General features: G+C 45.8%; 1 long non-coding RNA gene across 1 annotated transcript; it reads right to left on the bottom strand.

Moving 5' to 3' along the window:
• Positions 1 to 15942: 15942 nt before the first annotated feature.
• On the bottom strand, positions 15943 to 19262 carry LOC115541655 (uncharacterized). The gene is made up of 5 exons (XR_003976405.1): positions 18679 to 19262; positions 18213 to 18278; positions 17999 to 18113; positions 17779 to 17847; positions 15943 to 17699 (listed from the first exon to the last, which is right to left on the bottom strand). It is a non-coding gene; the product is annotated as an uncharacterized LOC115541655 (long non-coding RNA).
• Positions 19263 to 21052: the final 1790 nt, after the last annotated feature.

Below are 21052 nucleotides of genomic sequence, written 5' to 3'. Positions count from 1 at the left end.
CATCCCTGGATCACAATCCAAGAGGATGGGACAGTACTCATGGCTCATTGCACCTGTAAGGCAGGCCTAGGAGAGGTCTGCTCTCATGAAGCAGCTCTTCTGTACTCTGTGTTGGCTGCTGCTGATATTAAAAACGGGCAGGCTTGCAAGGAGATGCCCTGTGCTTGGGCTCAGACAAGTATGAACTCTGTCAGAGGGGTCCCATATGAAGAGATCTGCAACATCAGTTTCTCTCATAAACAAGAGCCATGTTCAAGCTCCCAAAATCAAGGTCCTGGTCTTCCTGATATCAGACCATCAGATAAAGACTGCCAGGCATTCTTTGAGGCGCTTCATAATAGTGAATTGCGGGAGTCCAAACCAAAGAAGAGTGCCATCCTCTCTGTCATTGAGGGCCACTCCCAGAGGTAAGATACTCTGCTCCACAGAAAGACTCTCTAAAAGCTCTTTAGTGGCTTGTGCATACAACTTAACAACTCATCTTAGTTATGACAGGGGGAAAACACATGGGCTAATTATAATGAGTAATTAGTACAGGACTAGAATATTTAATTGCACACTTTTTCTTTGGTCAGTTTAAATAGTCTGGACACTTTATATGGTCACTTAAAATGTCTTGTTTTTGTTTCTCTCTCACAGGTACATCCCAAAGGTGATGCAACTGGACTTGCCAACTCCTCTTTCCACCCTGTACTCAAGCACCCAGCTGGAGATGGACTTTTCCTTGCTGCTGGTTGAGAGTACCAAGGTCTTTGATGATCTACATCTAACGAAGCAACAGGTAAACAATATAAACATTCTCCTTTTAGTTTGCCATAGGCCTACTTCAATTCTATTACATTGTATTGTAATATCCTTAATGGTCAGGCTGTGTATTGGTACACCTCTTAATATTTCCATCAGTTCAGGTGAAATAAATGATAAGCCTTTCCATTTTGAAAGTAGTCCTATGGATGATTTTCCTGAACGTAATAAGTTTTAGTCAATATGAACACATAAGTGGTAGGTTAATCTCTAAATAGTCATGTGTCACTAACTTTTTTTCCCCAGTGTTTGATAGTTGAGGAGGAGACCAGGGAGCAAAGTAAATCTAGAGTATGGTTTGATCAGAGGGCAGGAAGAGTCACAGCGTCAGTTTTCAGTGAGGCAGCCAGAGCAGGCACATCTGCATCCTTGATCAAAATAATTTGCTATCCCCGTGCTTCTCAGTTCTCCACTGAGGCAAAAAGGTACATTGATTACAGAACAGTTTCATAGGAGATCTATGCATAGGCCTACTGTGCATCTCTTGAGAATTTCAAGCTAGACAACCGTGCATAAAGCAGAATTAATTGGTCTAGTTTGTTCTAAGGCTTACAGCTTGCATACAATAGTGCTTGCAAGTTTGTGAAGCCTTTGTTTATAAGCCAGTAAATCAATGCTTTTTAATTGTCATAATGCAACACCTTCTGGTAAATGATAGGCCATGATAGACATGTTCACATTTTAATACACATCTTACATTCCAATCTTTGTCAGATGGGGTCAACAAAAGGAGGACAGAGCAAGGGAAAGCTATGTTGCTATGATGCAAGACCACCATGACGACTTCCAGGTGAGGGCATCAGGGTTCATCATCAACCCAGAACTCCCCTGGATTGGAGCATCACCTGATGGTGTGGTTTCCTGCACTTGCCATGGAGATGGTGTTTTAGAGATAAAATGCCCCTTCAAAACCAGGAACTGCTCTTACTGAAAGCTGCAAGGATTCCTCATTCTGTCTTGGCATAGGAGAGGATGGGGTCATGGCACTGAGACACATCCACAAGTACATGTTTCGAGTGCATTTGTGCAGGCACAAATGCACATTGCAGAGGTGAGTTACTGTGACTTCCTGGTGTGGACACCACAGGAAGTTTTCACCCAGCGAATTTTGTATGATCCTCTCTTCTTCCACGATCTTTACGGCAAAGTGGTGAATTTCATCAAAACTGGAGTGCTACCTGAGCTGCTGGGGAAATGGTATACAGCACCACGCCTTACTCCCATAGACACCACAGCCACAAAACAGCCACATGAAGCGGGATGCTACTGCGGTCAACCTGCAGGCATAGATGTCATAATTTGCACATCTGGAAACTGTAGGCGAAAGCACTTTCACAAGACCTGCCTTAAGTTGACCAGGGTACCTAAGACATGGAGATGTGTGGAGTGTAGAAAACAAGTTTAGTATTACCAGTCTTTGACAGGGGAGCCAATGGGATGGGAAAATGTATTATGTATGTATTGTAATTGCACATTTATTGTTACCACAATGTGACCATGTACAATAAACATCACAAGTGTTTGTATTTGAATGAATAATATTTTTTATTTCCAAACTAAGTTTATACACATATATACATATATATATATATATATATATATATATATATATATACACACACTTGATAGTTTACTTCACAAAACTAGTAGACACAATTTTACAAGAAACTCATAAGTAGGCTTGTATAACAAAACAAAGATTGAGATATATCTACATTTGTACACAATTGTGACACTAAGGAAAACAATGTTAGTGACACCCATGCTATTGCGAGGGGACAGATTGGCAAATGTTGCGCAGAGCACAGAACAATCTGACCATCTTGTCGAGAGATGTAAGCTCTCCTGGAGTTGCAGTCTGGCAGAGAGAGAAGGTATTGTGCTTTGTAAAATGGTGTACTTGTTCCTCACAAGACCAATCACCCGTTCAACGTGAATTCGAACAGCTGCTAGCCCCCTTGAATACTAAAGTTCACTTGGATGCAGTTGCTTTTTACCTCTAGTGAAGGCAGGTATTTTGAGATGAGCACTGTACAATCCCACAGCATCTCCTACTGTGAAACCTCGATCTGCTAGGACCAAATCACCAGGTAACAGATTTGCCAGGTAGCCACAGTTATCTGTAATGTGCCTTGTACACTTGCTCGCCCTCCCCAGCCACGAGACACAAACGATATGACTCCCTGTGGAGTTATTGATATCAAGTACTTCACAGTATTGTGGTGCTTGTATTGTGAATATGTTTGTGCTCGGGCTCTTAGGTTTTTAGGTCTTTCAATTAAAATTTCAAAGCAGTCTATTATGGATGTACAATTTCTGTAACTTCTATTTTTGAAACACATGGGTAAACTAATTTGAATCTGTTCCTTACTGGGCCACAGTAGGCATCTAGACAACCTATCATGCAAGACATTTAATGTACTGTTAAAAATTCGGCCCGCAGTAGGCTTTGACACATGAAATATAAATAAAACAAAGTGCAGTGGTAAATTCAGTCTCATTCTCATTAGAGTCATTAAAAAGCTTTGAAAGGGAGACAGTCCAGGTCCCATCTTGAGGAACTCTGACACAAAAGTGAAGACAACCATCAGCTTGGCAAAGGATGGAAGTCCAGTTAAGTCCTGTACCAAGTCCTGCACCATTGTCCTTGAAGGTTTCCTGGCTGGAGGATAACTTGCTAACCTTTTCCCTGAGCTAATAAACCTCTGACCTCAGTGCAGTACACACTTCTGTCAGTTTCCTCACAGTTTCTTGGCAGGCTTCATTGGAGCATGGTACACTGCTCTCAGCATCGACTATGGAGTTACAGTAGTTGTGATCAGCTGTCTGACCTCTACCCTCCTGAGCTGAGGTGTCATCACAGGGTGCCACAGGTCCAACATCATGCGTCCTTCTCTTTCTTTTGACAAATTGGATTTGCTCAAATTTGCTGTAGCTATTTATTTTTCTTTTGCGTTGCTCAGGTGTGAGATAATCAAACAAACTAGAGAAAGAGAAATATAAGGTGCAAGTGAACAGATAAAACATATACGGTGCTTTGAGACTGTATTTTTATTATGACAAGTTTCAGCTGTTATTGTACAGTGTGATGGCATGTGGCAGGAAAGATTTCCTGTATCTGTATCCCTTAGACAGATTAATGAACCGTGTGTGAGACGAACAGGTGGGCTACACTGGGCAAGTGAACGTTCGCAACGCGCAAAAAATTAACCCTTCATCACATCTGATCATAGCAGAAGGCAGGGCCGTAGCACCAAATCCTGGGCCCCTATACTATAGGTACTGATGGGCCCCCCTGCGCCAGGTTGTTGACGGGGGGGGGGGGGGGTCCGGAGCCTGGAGCGATTGTTGACGGGGGGGGGGGTGACTGGCCAAAAGGTAAAAAAAAAATCTTTTTTTTTTTTTTTTTTTTGGTCATGGGCCCCCCCTCTGCCTTGGGCCCCCCCACAACTGTCCCCTTTGTCCCCGCAGTCCGACGGCCCTGGCAGAAGGTAATTGTTATATCAGACGCAACGCGAACGGAACACTTCAGTTACGTGCCTGGTGTAGCCTTGTTACATCTCTACCAGAAATAAGTAATGTTACTCGACCAAAAATCGAATAATGCAATATAGATGAGCGGAGATAAAATAATTGTGACTGATCTTATTTTGTGAATCACTGTGATCATCAACATTGTTGTGTGGCATGTCATTGTATCATCTTAGGTTTGATAGCTAACGTCAGTTAAGGAGTTAACTTACCCGAAATGAAGTGTTCATTGCACAGCCTGAAGTGTTCTGTCAGAATCCAGTGATCCCTTTTAATGGCAGCTAACCACTTATGTCTCCTTTCTGTGTTTTTGGGAATGTTATAAAACGTATTTCCCGTTTTTTTTTACTTACTGTCATCACAGCCCACGGCACAGCAGATAGAAGGCATTTTTCGTTTACTTTCGGTCACTGGGCGGTCCTAAAGATGGCGCCGGCTTTACGCTGTGACGTCACATGATATCCATGTATACTTCACAGGGCTCCAGACGCCATAATAATAATAAATAATACATTTAATTTAGAGGCGCCTTTCAAGACACCCAAGGTCACCTTACAGAGCATATAGTCATCATACATTATTTAAAAAACAAGACATTGTGTAAAAATAAATAAACATAAGCAATAAGAAATAAATAAAACAAAAACAAGACAAAACAAAACAAAAAAACAATCAAAACAGCCATGAGGTCACCTTTATATCTCTGTTCATAACTTTCATATAATGTGAATGATTTTTAATCAAGAATAAGCTGTAGAGAAAGGCGTGTCTTTATTTGAAGCACAATTATAAATAAAAAGAAGAATAAGGTGTTTAAAGTGCTTCACTGAGCTGAAATTGAACATTTCAAACTAAACCAAAACTTTTTTTGTGCTTAAAGTATTACAGAATTAAAATGTTGACCGGTCTCCCTTTGCGCAAAATGCGGCTGTAGACGATCACACACTCTTTGGTAGAGACGTCTGTGTCGCCGTCAATCATGAAGGACATGTAGGCCTATGTGGCGTTTCCGACGTCCGCAGCTGTCTTTTGCTTTAAGGTGTCGCCTATTACTGCAATGAATTGTGCACATGCCATCTCATTGCTATACGTCGGGTTGACGGTTAATCCATCTTTCTTCATGAGAATGATTTCGGATTTAAATTTAGTGAATGGCAACTCCTCTTTGGCAATTTTGTATGCGACATTAAATTAGATAATTTCCGATTCCTTAGAGAACCTTATTGTTACTGCCTGTCGCTGAAATGTAACTGGGAGAGGGGCCACTTTCTCTACACACTTGTCACGTCATGTTGGGTTATTTAGACAGCTTTTTTAATGTTCCGATACAAAACGTAGTTGACCCGCTAACAAATGCACTATTACCGGCCATATTCTTACCGCACTCCTGACAGTAAATCTGTACATCGTTTGGTTGATGTGTCCCCAATCTCTTCACTTCCAATTTTTCCTCCAAAGACATTAAAGAAAACCGATTAGAAAGTAAATAATCCCTTTGTTCATTTTCATGCTAACGTCCGCCATACTGCACTTGCGCTAATGTGCTGTGATTGGTCGAAGGTCACTGTACTGTAGCTACTGTGCTAGGTCAGCCTTTGGGCTAAACTAATTTAGCCCAAATGGGAAGCATATGAAGGGGGCGTGTCAGGGCACCTGTCAATCAAACGTCAATGGAAGTTTACGCTACTGCGCTTGGGCTAAATTAAATTAGCCCAAATGGGGGCGTGTCACGACACCTGTCAATCACAATAAAATGGCCGCTTACCCTACTATGCTTGGGCTGAATGACTTTAGCCTAAATGGGAAGCATATGAAGGGGGCGTGTCACGATACCGGTCATTCAAAATTGAATGGAAGCTTACGCTACTCTGCTTGGGCTGAATACATTTAGCCCATTCACAGGAAAAAACCGAAGATATGTCATATATCCTGGGTTTTTCTGTCACTTTTTGGTGCTGTTGCTGCTTTAGGTTCTACCAAAATGTAAAACAATATGTCCTAAGTTTTTAATAATATTTTTTCATTTTTACTGTAAAAGGTAGGGAGGGCTTAGCCCTGTTAGCCCATTTATACCAGCCATCCCTGGTCATAACTACATCTCTGACGTTTATAACAAACCAAACCGTTTGAAAATCAGTTGAAAATTGAGCAAGTTATGGTTATTTAAAAAGTACATGCGGTGACGTTCGACTACAGCGGTGACGTTCGACTCCATTGGCCAGCAGCGCAGACCTCTAGTTAATATATATATCTATGGGTGTGAGTACCAAATGTGTTCGGCTGCCAGATCGGCTCGGGGTCCTGCGCTTACAGATGACGTATCGACACTTGACGTATCGACACAAGCCAACGGACAAAACGATAGTTATGTTATTATAACTCTAGTTCTATGATTGTAAGCGTAGCCGTCTAGGCTACGCCTGCAATCATCAGGAGCTCATATATCAAACTATGCACCAATCAGCATGGGCACCGCCCACATTTCCCACGGTATCGTGTCTATATAACGCAGTGTATACCGTCGCTCATCCTCCACGCTTTTCTTTCAGCATTTGGAGGGTACAGCAGGTGGGAAACGCCTACAATCATAGAACTAGAGTTATAATAACATAACTATCGTTCTATTTCATGTAGGCTACGCCGTCTAGGCTTCGCCTTATGGGCTAAGGTGAAGCTGCAAGCGGAGCCCGTTCAATGTACTCCTACTGGACCCCAGTCAAAACGACTTAAGTCACCACAGCACATTAAGAATCAAAAAGTGAAGGAAGTGTAAAATACAACAGCTTAATAAAAAACGTATTCCTCCTAGATCAAGCAAGGCAATGATCAAGAGAGAAAAAAAGTGAGTCTGTAAAGACTCCGGCTCTAATCCGTGCTTAATGGAACCCATGAAAAGGAAAAGAAAAACCAGAGCAATATGGTTTCCATTAGGTCCGCTACCACCGGGGGCGGAGCTACGGAATCCGGCTCTCCAATAAGGGGTCTCTCTCGGCCGTTTCTTATTTGAAAGAAACGGCGGGAGTGCCATACTAACAAACAAAAAACTGACAATTGGCGTGCCAATAGAAAAAAACCCTAGCCTGTTTTTCATTTGAAAAACGATGGGAGAGTAAGACTGGTAGTCAAGTCCAACTCGCCAGCCTGCGAGAGGAAATCCAACCACGCCGCTTTAAAGAACATGTCTATATTCTTTAAACCCTAAAAGGGGTCCCGGACTCCAGCACAGAGTTGCCGAGTGAACCCCTGGACATGTCTAACATGTAAAAACGTACAAAGGGGCCCGGGGAAGACCAAGACGCAGCCGCGCAGATGTCTTCCACCGAAACGCCCTTGAGTAGAGCCGTTGAAGCGGCCACGCTCCGTGTGGAGTGAGCTTTAACGCCCAACGGTGGCGCTGCCGAGAGTAGGCTAAGCAAACACCCTCACATATCCAGCGAGAAAACCGCTGCTTAGAGAGAGCTCGGCCCCTGCTAGCGTCGCTATAACACACAAACAACTGTTGTGTGGAGCGGAACGCGGCCAAGCGATTCACGTACATAGCCAATGCCCGCACCGGGCACAGGAGATGCAACTCCGCCTCCGCCTCACTAGAATGAGGCGGGGGGTGAAAAGCCTTAAGCACAATATCCCTCGACCGAAAATAACTATTAATGTTCTTCGGGAGGAACGCAGGATTAGGTCTGAGCAACGCGAAGGAGCTCTCCTCGTTTAGCAACAAGCAACTCGGGCTGACAGACAGAGCGGTTAGCTCACCGGCCCGCTTGGCAGAAACCAAGGCCAACAAGAGCGCCCGTCTTAAAGGACAGGGCATCCAAAGGGGCCTGAGGAAGAGGCTCGAAAGGATCCCTGGACAATCCGCGCAACACGTGGGGAGATCCCAGCGTGGTGTAAGCATGCGTGAAACAGGCATAACCCGTCTAGCCCCACGCAAGAATCTCTTGACCAGTGGATGGCTGAAGATCGGTCCACCATCACAGCCTGCATGGCCAGTCGAAACGGCTGCCGCATAGACCTTGATAGCGGAGAAGGCCAAACCTTTCTCCAATAAGTTTTGCAGAAACGAAAGCACGCTTCCCACTTCGCATTGAGATGGGACAGCGTGGTTCCTGTCACACCAATTAGAGAAGGCGCACCACTTCGCCGCATAGAGGGAAGAAGTAGAAGACGCACGAGCACTCTGAATAGTGTTGATAACCGTCTCAGGCAAACCTTTGCCTTGCAGGATCAACCTCTCATGAGCCAAACCAACAGCCGTCCCGAGACATCGGGCTGGTGGTGAACTGTCCCGTGGGCCTGTGAAAGCGCATCCGGCCTGAACGGTACCGGCCACGGCGCCGACCGCGAGAGCGCAGCCAAGTCTGGAAACCACAGAGCTGAGCGGTTCTCCGGGGCCACTATTATCAGGGACAATCTCTCCTGTCTGACCCGTTCCAGAAGAGGAAGGATCAGCTGGAGCGGGGGAAACGCATACAAGAGAGCCCGCGGCCAAGGTGTGTGTGCCAACGCATCTACCCCCAACGGGGGAAGATCCCGAGGGCTGAGGGAGAACCACCAACTGCAGTGCGTGTTCTCCCTGGACGCGAAGAGGTCCACCTGCGCCGTCCCGAACCTCTGCCAGATCAGTCTGACAATGTCGGGATGTAACCGCCGCTCGTCTCGGCGGGGACCCTGCTCGACCGCCTTTCGGTGGAGAGCAGGGGTGCGGACTCCCCCCTGTCTCTTGATGTACGCCGCCGCCGACACGCTGTCTGTCCTGATCAGAACGTGGCGGCCGCGCACCAGGGAGCCAGGGAGTAGCCGAACGGCAGACACTGGTACTCGTACGCCATCCCCATAAAAGCAAAGCGGAGAAACTTCCTGTGCGCCTGCCGAACAGGGACGTGGAAGTAAGCGTCATTGAGATCCAGGGATGTGAACCAATCGCCCTCTCTCACACACCGGACGACAAGCCCATAAGGCGAAGCCTAGACGGAGTAGCCTACATGAAATAGAACCCGGAAGGGTTGTTTATTGATTTATTTTCACATATGTTAAAGTAAGGATTGGCATTGTTAAAGTTAGATATTAAGACAGTATTTTCTAGTTTCTATTAGCTGAAAATGTCACGGTCTGTCTGCCACGCCTCTTTCACCCTCGCAGCTGGGCTGCATCAGGTGATTAGTGGAGCCTTTAAGTTAGCTGAACACTGTTCACCTGTTGTCAGATTGTCTTCGCTGTTTGGTTCATGCAAGTCTCTCCAGCAATTTGCCTGTCTCCTGTCCCCGGTTTCCCGATCCTGCCTGTTCCCGACTACGTTCCCCGCCTCGTCCTTCTGGATCCTCGTTTGCCTGTCTTCCGTCCCGGTTTCCCGATCCTGCCTGTCCCCGACTACGTTCCCCGTCTCGTCCCTCTGGATCCTCGTTCGCCTGTCTCCTGTCCCGGTTTCCCGATCCTGCCTGTCCCCGACTACGTTCTCCGCCCCGCATGGAATCGGTCCGGGATCACTTGCAGAGGTTACCCGTCGCCGCTCCTCATCCCGGTTCCTCTTCGACGTCTGAAGCTCGTGTGCCCCCTCCGGAACGCTGCTCCGGGGCTCCTGGTTCTTGCCGCCCCTTCCTGGTGCTGTGTTCCCTCTCCTTCGAACTCCAACCCTCAGCCTTTCCCACTGAGCGGTCCCGGGTGGCTTACATTATCTCTCTGCTCACCGGAAGAGCCAGGGACTGGGGAACCGCCGAATGGGAGAGGGACTCGCCTGTCTGCGCTTCGGTTAGTGTTTTCTCTACGGAGCTCCGTAAAGTTTTTGATCATGAGACGCGGGGTAGGGAGGCAGCTCGGGGATTGCTGAATCCAACCCAAGGTGGGAGAACCGTCGCAAACTACGCTATTGAGTTCCGCACTATCGCGGCTGATAGTAGCTGGAACGCCCCCTCCCTCCTTGACGCTTTCTACCATGGACTCTCCGGCCGCATCATGGATGAGCTGGCAGCCCGGGATCTCCCTACTGACCTGGACCACCTGGTAGCCCTTGCCGTTCGCATCGACGGATGTCTCAGGGAACGGTGGAGGGAGAGAGCCCAGTTTTCAGTCCCTCCAGCACCGCCCCATTCTCCGCGAGATCCCCAGCCGCCTCCAGCTTCTCAGCACGGGACCGACCCAGGTGCATAGGTTCAGGTGAGCCACTAGGGCTCACCTGAACCTATGCACCTGGGTCGGTCCCAGCTGTCCATGGAGGAGAGACAGCGCCGTCTACGTGGGAACCAATGCATGTACTGCGCTCAGGATGGCCATTTTGTTTCGACTTGTCCAGTAAAAGGCAGGGCTCACCAGTCATCCAGAGGGCGCTGGTGAGTCGGACCGTGAACTTTGATATGTCCTCTCGACCTCTGCTCCAGGCTCGTTTCCACTACTCCGGGCAGGACCACACATTCAGTGTCCTCATTGACTCCGGTGCCGACGCCAATCTCATGGACATGTCGCTGGCCGCCCAACTGGAGATTGGTCGCGAGCTCCTGGAGAAACCCATCCACGCCACGGCCCTCGACGGCCGTCTTCTTTGCCGGGTTACCCATCGATCAGTCCCCCTCCAAATGAGCATGTCAGGTAATCACACCGGGACACTTACCTTTCACCTCATTTACTCACCACAACAGCCAGTCATACTGGGGTATCCTTGGTTAAGAAGACACAATCCACATGTAGCGCCCCCTAGCGTGTCTAGCTTTTTGTGTGGAGTGCGCTCCCGAATTATTTTAATGGCGAGAGATCTCTATCTATAAGGTTAGTTAATGCACTAATAGTAATTCACTAAATGTATTCAAATTTCTTAAATTAAATTAAGCTTTTACATGAACCTCACTATTTTAACCTTGTTAAATAGCTAGTCACATTACCAGTGTAATAAACAACAAATTAAATATTATATAAATCAGTATCCTTTAAATGAGACTACTGTAAACTTGTAAACCAATACTTTCTATCAACACATCAGTATCAAAATACCTAATGACATACACAATATCCAAGAGAAATACGTTTGAACTATTTACTGAAAATTAGTCACACGCATACACAAATATACTGTTTCAATTTCTTGGTATTCACTCAAACGGTTCAGTCCTAAACTAAGCCGGCATTTAACTACCTAAAATAAATGGGTACCCAACCAGTTGTCATGGGAAGAGATGCAGGCCTGTAGCGTTGTTGCTGGGGAGCGGAGAGACCTTAAACAGGAGTGGCCGTTTCGCGCCGTGGCGCAGCAAACAAAATAATTAGTGCTGTAGTGCTAGTCGATGTCGTCCTCGCCGTGGCACGCTGTTCTGGCGGGCTGGTGAAGACGGCAAAGCAAAGCCGAGGATCCACCCGAGTCGTTCCAGACAATGCACTCCGGGCGGCCGAGCAGGCTACTCGCTGGTAAAGTCGTTGGAAACTCTTCTTGCTGAGTCGAGCTGACTAGCTTTCCGTTGTCTCCTCCTTGAGAACGCTAACCGAGTTCTCTTCAGTAGTTGGACATAACTTTCAAGCTACTTGCCGTAAAATGTCCATAAGACTCACTGTCCCTGCAGTCCAAAAGCACATTTAGCGCTATAAGTCTAAACTTGAGTTATTACCACTTATTATCACTATCATGCACATGCCATTCTCCTTCTCTCTCCTCACACGTTTCTTCTTCCTCTCCCCCCACGAACTCTCACCCCGACGTCTGATTGGTTCTTACTCCAAATACATAAATTTAACTTAACACATTTTATAATACATGTAAACATTATTTAAACATTTTTAGCATTTAGAAAAAAACCTGTATGAAAGTAAAATAAACAAAATAAAATTACAATGAGGAAACACTGAAATACCCCAAATTCCCATAGGGCTACACACACATAGACTGGTCTACAGGAATCATCCTTCAGTGGAGTTCACACTGTCATGCCGTCTGTCTTAAGGCTGCACTTTCGTCTGCTCCTAGTCCGCCTGCCCTTTCGGATTTCCCAGACCTGTCTAGCGTTCCTGGGGAATACCTGGATCTAAAAGAGGTCTTCAATAAGACCCGGGCCACCTCCTTGCCACCTCATCGACCGTACGACTGTGCCATTGACTTGCTTCCTGGCATGTCACCCCCTAGAGGGGGGCTCTACTCCTTGTCTGCTCCAGAAAACAGAGCCATGGAGCAGTACATCCATTGGTCACTGGCACTAGGGATCATCCGGCCTTCCTCGTCTCCTGCTGGAGCGGGGTTTTTCTTTGTAGCGAAGAAAGACAAGTCCCTGAGGCCGTGTATCACTATAGGGGGCTCAACAACATAACCGTCAAAAACAGGTACCCCCTTCGACTCATCTCATCAGCCTTTGAACTTTTGCAAGGGGCCACCATCTTCATTAAGCTCAATCTCAGAAACGCCTACCACCTCGTACGCATCAGAGAGGGGGACGAGTGGAAGACTGCTTTTAATACACCTAGTGGGTACTATGAATACTTGGTCATGCCGTTTGGACTCACCAATGCTCCCGCGGTGTTCCAAGGTCTGGTAAACGATGTGCTTCGGGATATGCTCAACATCTGTGTGTCCGTTTATCTGGATGAGACCAAACAGGATCATGTGCAGCACGTGCGTCGGGTTCTGCAGAGACTCCTGGAGAACCAGCTGTTCGTCAAGGCCGAGAAATGTGAGTTCCATGTCTCAGAGGTATCGTTCCTGGGGTTCATCGTCGGTACAGGGAATGTTCAGATGGATCCGGCCAAGACAAGAGCAGTCACGGGTTGGTCCACTCCCTCAACCCGCAAGGAACTTCAGCGGTTCCTTGGGTTCGCTAATTTCTACCGGCGATTTATCAGGAACTACAGCTCGGTGGCAGCTCCTCTCACGGCTCTCACCTCCCTAAGCGTCCCCTTCCGGTGGTCATCGGTGGCCGAGGGCGTTCGGTGAGTTAAAGGAACGCTTCACTTCTGCTCCCATTCTCGTCTTACCAGACCCAGGCCGTCAATTTATCGTGGAGGTGGATGCCTCTGACACGGGGGTGGGAGCTGTCCTCTCGCAACGATCGGTCAAGGACCAGAAGGTCCATCCATGCGCTTTCTTCTCCCGCAAACTGTCTCCGGCAGAGAGGAATTATGACATTGGGAATCGGGAATTACTGGCGGTGAAACTGGCCCTTGAGGAGTGGAGACACTGGTTGGAAGGGGCAGAGCAACCGTTTGTGGTCTGGACAGATCACAAAAACCTGGAATACATCCGTGAAGCCAAGCGTGTGAGTTCCAGGCAAGCCAGGTGGGCCCTTTTCTTTAACCGATTCGACTTTTCTCGTTCATACCGCCCAGGTTCCAAGAATGCTAAGCCAGACGCCCTTTCCCGGCAGTACCAACCCGACGCGTTGTCCTCCCAGCCGGAGAATATTCTCCCTTCCACCTGTGTCATCGGGACAGTCACCTGGGAGGTGGAGGAAAAGGTCAAGCGCTCCCTGTCGGAGCACCCTGCTCCAAGCTCTTGTCCAAGTGGTTGTTTGTTTGTCTCTGCTAGTCTCCGCTCACAGGTTCTTCAGTGGGGTCATTCCTCCCGCCTTGCTTGTCATCCTGGCGTAAGGCGCACCCTGGCCCTTCTGCGTCAGCGGTTTTGGTGGCCGTCTATGCAAGGGGATACCAAGGAGTTCATCGCTGCCTGTCCAACTTGTTCCCAGTAGAAGGGCTCACATCAAGCCCCGCCCGGTCTCCTCCAACCCCTGCCGATTCCGCATCGCCCCTGGTCTCATATCTCTTTGGACTTTGTCACTGGACTGCCTGCCTCTCATGGTAACACTGTCATCCTCACTGTTGTGGACCGATTTTCTAAGACGGCGCATTTAATCCCTTTACCCAAATTACCCACCGCCAGAGACACTGCAGAGATTATGTTAAAACATGTGTTCCGCCTGCATGGACTACCTTGTGACGTGGTCTCCGACCGAGGGCCACAATTTACCTCTCGTTTTTGGTCTGAGTTTTGTACCCTCCTAGGAGCCAAGGTCAGTCTGTCATCTGGATTCCACCCATAAACCAATGGTCAAGCTGAACGCATGAACCAGGAGATGGAGACTGCTCTGCGCTGTCTCGCCTCACGCAACCCATCCTCCTGGTCCAAACATCTCCTGTGGGTGGAGTATGCCCCTTGCTGTCCACTCGTGATCTCCCGCTCCGTTTGGAGTCCAGGAAGTTGGCACCAAGGTTTGTGGGCTCGTTTCCCGTCTCCAGAATAATCAATCCTGTGGCCGTCCGTCTCCGCCTACCACGATCCATGAAGATTCACCCCACATTTCATGTCTCCAAGCTGAAGCCTGTTTGTGAAAGCCCGCTTCAGCCCTCCTCCAGACCCCCTCCACCCCCCCGGCTCATCGATGGGGCGCCAGCCTACACTGTCCGTAGACTCATCAGGTCCCGGCGCCGCGGAAGAGGTTTTCAGTATCTTGTGGACTGGAAGGGCTATGGCATCGAGGAACGCTCCTGGGTGGCCGCCCGCAACATCTTAGACCCGTCCCTTATCAGGGACTTCCACCGGGCCCATCCTGACCAACCTGGTGGGACGTCAGGAGCCGTCCCTTGAGGGCGGGGTCCTGTCACGGTCTGTCTGCCACGCCTCTTTCACCCTCGCAGCTGGGCTGCATCAGGTAAATTAGTGGAGCCTTTAAGTTAGCTGAACACTGTTCACCTGTTGCCAGATTGTCTTCGCTGTTTGGTTCATGCAAGTCTCTCCAGCAATTCGCCTGTCTCCTGTCCCCGGTTTCCCGATCCTGCCTGTTCCCGACTACGTTCCCCGCCTCGTCCTTCTGGATCCTCGTTCGCCTGTCTTCCGTCCCGGTTTCCCGATCCTGCCTGTCCCCGACTACGTTCCCCGCCTCGTCCTTCTGGATCCTCGTTCGCCTGTCTTCTGTCCCGGCTTCCCGATCCTGCCTGTCCCCGACTACGTTCCGCATCTCGTCCCTCTGGATCCTCATTCGCCTGTCTCCTGTCGCGGTTTCCCGATCCTTCCTGTCCCCGACTACGTTCTCCGCCCCGTCCCCGTTGATTTGCTTGACGAAGTAAAAACGGAATATCATTGTATTTGCTTGTCTCTGAGTCGTGCTTTTGGGTTCAAATCTGCCAGTCTCTTCAGTAGAGCGTGACAGAAAATTAAGAACTTGGATATCAATCTTATATATCATATGACTTGGATGTCATATGATTGAGATTTTATTTGCTCATTCAAAACTGAATAAATAAGACAATTGATACAACTGAGGAACAGCTAAATGTAAATCCATAAAAAACAGCATGTTTAGATCCCATAGTGAATTGAGGAAGAATTCATGAATGTGTTCATATTAGATATTCATCCTATTCCTTGAAAAAATCTATTTTCAAGGAATAGGATGAATATCTAATATGAACACATTCATGAATTCTTCCTCAATTCACCATGGGATCTAAACATGCCGTTTTTTATGGATTTACATTTAGCTGTTCCTCAGTTGTATCAATTTTTATGATTTTCCCGATGTTCAATGAATTGTATCCTTGCCTATACAACTAATAACAATAATGTTTTCATGGATTTACATTGAGCTGTATGTGTGTATGTGAATTGCAGTGTATGTGTTTGGATACACACGAGCACACACACTGAAATATTTGTATATTATTATATATTTTTTTATTCATGTTGCCTGCAGTGGCGATATCACACAGGTGATTCCTACAGGCTCTGAAAAAACAACAGTCATCAAGCCATTTCTAACTTACCATTTTTAAGCAAAATCATTGAAAAGCTGTTTATCAACAGCTAAATAACTACTTCAATCACTGGATGTGCCAAATTGTCTTCAATTGAACAATGAAAAAACTGAAGTAATGGTCTTTGGTGCAAGGGATGAACAATTAAAAGTCAGTACACAGCTGTTATGTTAGAAAGCACACACCAAGACAGAAATCTTGGTGTAGTCATACACTCAGACTTATATTTCTAAAACCACATGCAATGCCATACTGAACTAACTGACTAAGGTGTAAATGTGAGATGCATTTTTGACTGATAGATGCTCCTGCCTAAATTATTTGGGGATTTATAAATAAATGAGAAAAAAGAATGTCTGACAAAATCCCAATCCCAATGTATTGGCATTTTTCAAGTAGGTCTATCTGCAGCCGGAGCCACTTGCCAAACACGCCCATTGCTCTGCCAAACACGCCCATTGCTCTGCCAAATACGCCCATTGCTCTGCCAAACACGCCCATTGCTCGTTCTATGGTGGCCATCATGGGGGAAAACAATAAACAGTGCTACAGCGCTCCATTCACTTTGCACAGCGCTCCATTCACTTTGCGTAGAATGCAAACAAACTTAATAAAAACGTAATAAAACATGGCCTTCATAAATACACGTTACTGACTTTAAACAGAGCTCCATTCACTTTGTATAGAATGCAAACAAACTTAATAAAAACGTAATAAAACATGCCTTTCACAAATACACGTTACTATGTTTAAAGCCACGACTCTTGTCTGTCCATACGAGCTGTTTGTGTTAAAAAATAATCCACCCATTGACATCTTAAATGTCCACTTTCTGTCTCAGTGATGGATTAAAAACGCGACTCGTTGAGACCATGGACCTATGGTTTAGGCCTGCTGCAAACGGTACCGACCATACCCAAATACCTCTACTACACATATAGGGGTCTCAAAGTTTTCCTCCAGTTTTGTCATGTAGGCTACTGATCCTGGTGCCTCTCTTCTTATCCACCGTTTCCTTCGTAAGGGATCACAGCTTTTTCTTAGGTTTACAAACCGTTTTAACATTTGAATAACTTTTATTGAGCGTGCAGCTTAACACACAACAGCTTTTAGGAATGTTGTGACTGGTTGTGGATCAACCTGGATCATGAACTCAGACGCAAAGAGCATCTCCTCTCCTTCTCCTTAAGGAAAGCCACATAGCCTCTGTTAAATCTGTTAAATGCATGTTTTTATTAATTTTGTCAGCTTTGTAAAAATCTCATGGTTAAGACATTTCAGACTATTCCTATCTAGAAAAGAAATAAAAGTAAACCAGTGGCAACAGAGAATCAGTACTTGGACCCTTATTATTGTATTGAAAAGCGCCCAATAAATCCAAAGATGTGTGTGTCGTAAGCCACAACTCGAACATTGTGATGATACATATTGGCTACAGGTGAAGACAGCAGATTGCACTAGAGACTTTAAATGCAGTAGCATCATGTTCTCACCTCCAAATATTGGCATAAACCTTAGAATATAAAAAGCTCCATACCAAAAGTATTTTAATTATTAAAGCCTGTACCAATAAATGACTTAATGGTTTGTTAAATGAGAGATGTGTCTTCTTTGAAGCTGAAGACATCTTTGTCCATGGTAACTCCACTGCCCTAAATGGATACAAAAATTCACATAAGTACAGCTCTGATGGTGGACATTGTCTTTGTATGCAATTAACTTTTTACTAACCATCTCCTTAGAGGGAAAGCTGTAAGGCCTCTTATTGTAAGCATGGTCCTCGTCAGAGTCCAATGGCATCTGTAAACCAAACATCATTATTGCGCCATCATGTTTAATATGCAAAGGTTTACCACTTGAAAAAGCGATCCAGGTTGGATTTAGAATGACACAGTACCAAACTAAACCTACTGCAGGAGCCATAAAGATACATGAAGTACTTAGCACTGACCACTGTGCAGCTTGAAAGTGTTCTTTTTAGTTTCGTTTTCCTGAAGACAGGTGGGACATTGTCTCGGAGGGTTGATTTTCCTTCCTCAGTAAAGTGGGCGAACTTCCTCCCATACCTGCAATTAAAACACCAGAGCATTACATTTATTACCAGGTCTTATCGCAAATTCCATACATAAATAAATACATATTATGTTTGTAGCACCGCAGCATACCCTTCCAGCCCAAGGTTTTCCACCAGGACAACACACCACCACCATCTCAGGAAAAGACGTGTCATGCTAAAGAAAGATGTTAGTCAAAATGCATTCATTTCCTTATAGTATATTTACGGATTCTGTGTTTCATAATAAAAACATCTAGTGTTGTGATAAACCTGCTTAGTGCATACACTCTGAATACACACTATTTTTAAGCAAGCATGATTTCATTCAATTTGGATATGTTTTATTATAGTTTGGGAAGTAATTCACCATCTGCAGCCTAACCATTGGCCCTAAGGCAGTACTCTCACTAATTGCTACATACTTAAGACCCACCTCTTCTCTTTGGCATGTATTTTAAGATGAGCTCGACACCTTGACTATAAATTCTACTATGTTATTTTTTCTTCCTATGTTTGTTATTCATTGTTTATTATTTGATCTGATATTATTAAGATTGACTTGACTTAATACTTACAATACTGAAGTCAAAAGTAGCCCCTGTGGCAAAATACCAGGCGTACTGTAATGAGACACGTGAAAAATATTTAACATGAGGCAGCTTTGTCATTACTGAGAAAGTACTCACACAATGAAATGTGAAGGGGTGATGCCAAAAGAAAGTTATCTGAGGCTTCCTATGCACACTTGAATTTTAATGTATAAATTCTTTGAAAATGCAATGAAATGAGAACACCCATTTCATGGGATACCTTAAAATCAGTAGAAATTATAGAATTTTCTTCGTATAAGAAGAAAGAAAGTAATAAAATAAATGAAGATCAGCAAAACAAATTGAAAGAACAAGTACGGGAATAAAAATAAAAAATAAAGAAGTTTTCATAGAAACATACCAAATATTTTTTGGAGTTATTTGTTAGAGAGCAATACATATTCATATATCGGATGATACAACCTTCTCCTAGAACATAATAATCATGTCTATAACCTGATCTTTTACAATTTACAGGGTGAATGTGTGATGAAACAGGATGGATATAAATACACATACATTGATTTTTAATATTTACATTTACATTTAGGGCATTTAGCAGACGCTTTTATCCAAAGCGTCTTACAATAAGTACATTTGTCATAAGAAGTGCATCAATATATCGCTGTCGGTACAGAAAGGATGTTCATAGAACCAAGTGCAAGTACCACAATCGCTAGGCTAATCAATTCCCCGTGTTACAGCCATGATAGCAATTACTGCAGTTGCTACACAGTTAAGTACTATAATACAATGCAATACAATACAGTACAATACAATACAATATAATACAATACAATACAATACAGTGTACAATGGTGGCCAGAAGGGGGGGGGTGGCTATGCAGTGTCGAGGTGGACTCTGAACAGGTGAGTCTTGAGTCTTTTTCGGAAGATAGTGAGCGACTCTGCGGTCCTGAGAGCTGCAGGGAGCTCGTTCCACCACTGAGGTCCCAAAACCGAGAAATGTTGTGACTTTGCTGAACGGCCTTTGCTAGCTCTTAGCGATGGCGGTTCCAGACGTCCAGCTGAGGTAGTTGAGCGGAGGGATCGAGCTGGGCTTTAGCAATGCTTGGAGGTAGGCAGGGGCAGTTCCATCGACTGCCTTGTATGCCAGTACCATCGTCTTAAATTTGATGCGAGCTACTACAGGGAGCCAGTAGAGGTCCCGGAAGAGGGGGGTCACATGGGAGAATTTCGGTAGGTTGAACACGAGGCGCGCTGCCGCATTCTGGATGCGCTGCAAAGGTTAAACGCAGAGGCAGGAAGTCCAGCCAGGAGTGAGTTGCAGTAGTCGAGGCGGGAGATGACCAGTGATTGGACTAGAAGCTGAGCTGCTTCCCTTGTGAGGAAGGGCCGGATTCTGCGGATGTTGTAAAGTGCAAATCTGCAGGAATGGGGCGACCGCAGTGATGTTTGCAGTGCAAGATAACTGATTGTCCAATACCACACCGAGGTTTCTGGCAGTTGGAGAGGGAGATACAGTGATGTTCTCGACGGTGACCCGTAAGTCCAGTGTGGGCAATCTTTCCCTGGGATTAGGAGGAGCTCGGTTTTGTTGAGGTTAAGCCTCAGGTGATGGGCGGTTGTCCAGGTGCTGACGTCCGCCAGACATTCCGATATGCGTGATGCAATCAGGGTTTTATCAGATGAGGGGAAAGGGAGAAATAGCTGAGTGTCGTCAGCATAGCAGTGATAGGAAATGCCGTGTGATGCAATTACCCAGCCCAGAGACCTGGTTTAGAGGGAGAACAGAAGAGGCCCCAGTACAGAGCCTTGAGGGACACCAATATGCAGGACATTACACTTCAGGGGAACAGGGACCATGCTTAAAATAATACCTTAAATGGTATTGGTATTAAAATGTATTTAATCAGTCCTTCAAAATTCTTAAAAATGCGAGTAGAGTCTATCTGCAGCCGGAGCCACATGCCAAACACGCCCATTGCTCTGCCAGACACGCCCATTGCTCTGCCAGACACGCCCATTGCTCTGCCAAATACACCCATAGCTCGTGCCCGTGCGTAACGCTACTGAACTAATATGGCCGCCGCTGGTATTCAGTGGAAATTAACAATGGAGGTAAGAAAAATTTCACTGGACTGTAAATTAGACCTTTCTTTTTAGGCTTTCTCAAGATCTTGACTACATTACCCATTTACCTTAGCCTACTACATTAGCCTTACTACATTTACCTTACTACATTACCCGTTTACCTTAGCTGTTTTTTTTTTTGCCTCCCGCACTTTGATTCATTCAAATTAAGTTGACATCAGCAGTGGAAATGAAGGACACGTATTAATAATATGAACAATGGAGTTAAGAATAAGAATCCTAACAACGGGGACACTTAATACGA

Source organism: Gadus morhua, chromosome 4 (genome assembly GCF_902167405.1).
Source record: "Gadus morhua chromosome 4, gadMor3.0, whole genome shotgun sequence".
In the NCBI taxonomy this organism is placed as follows: Eukaryota; Metazoa; Chordata; class Actinopteri; order Gadiformes; family Gadidae; genus Gadus; species Gadus morhua.
The sequence above is the reverse complement of the archived record's forward strand: the minus strand, read 5'-3'. Positions and strand labels throughout refer to the sequence as shown.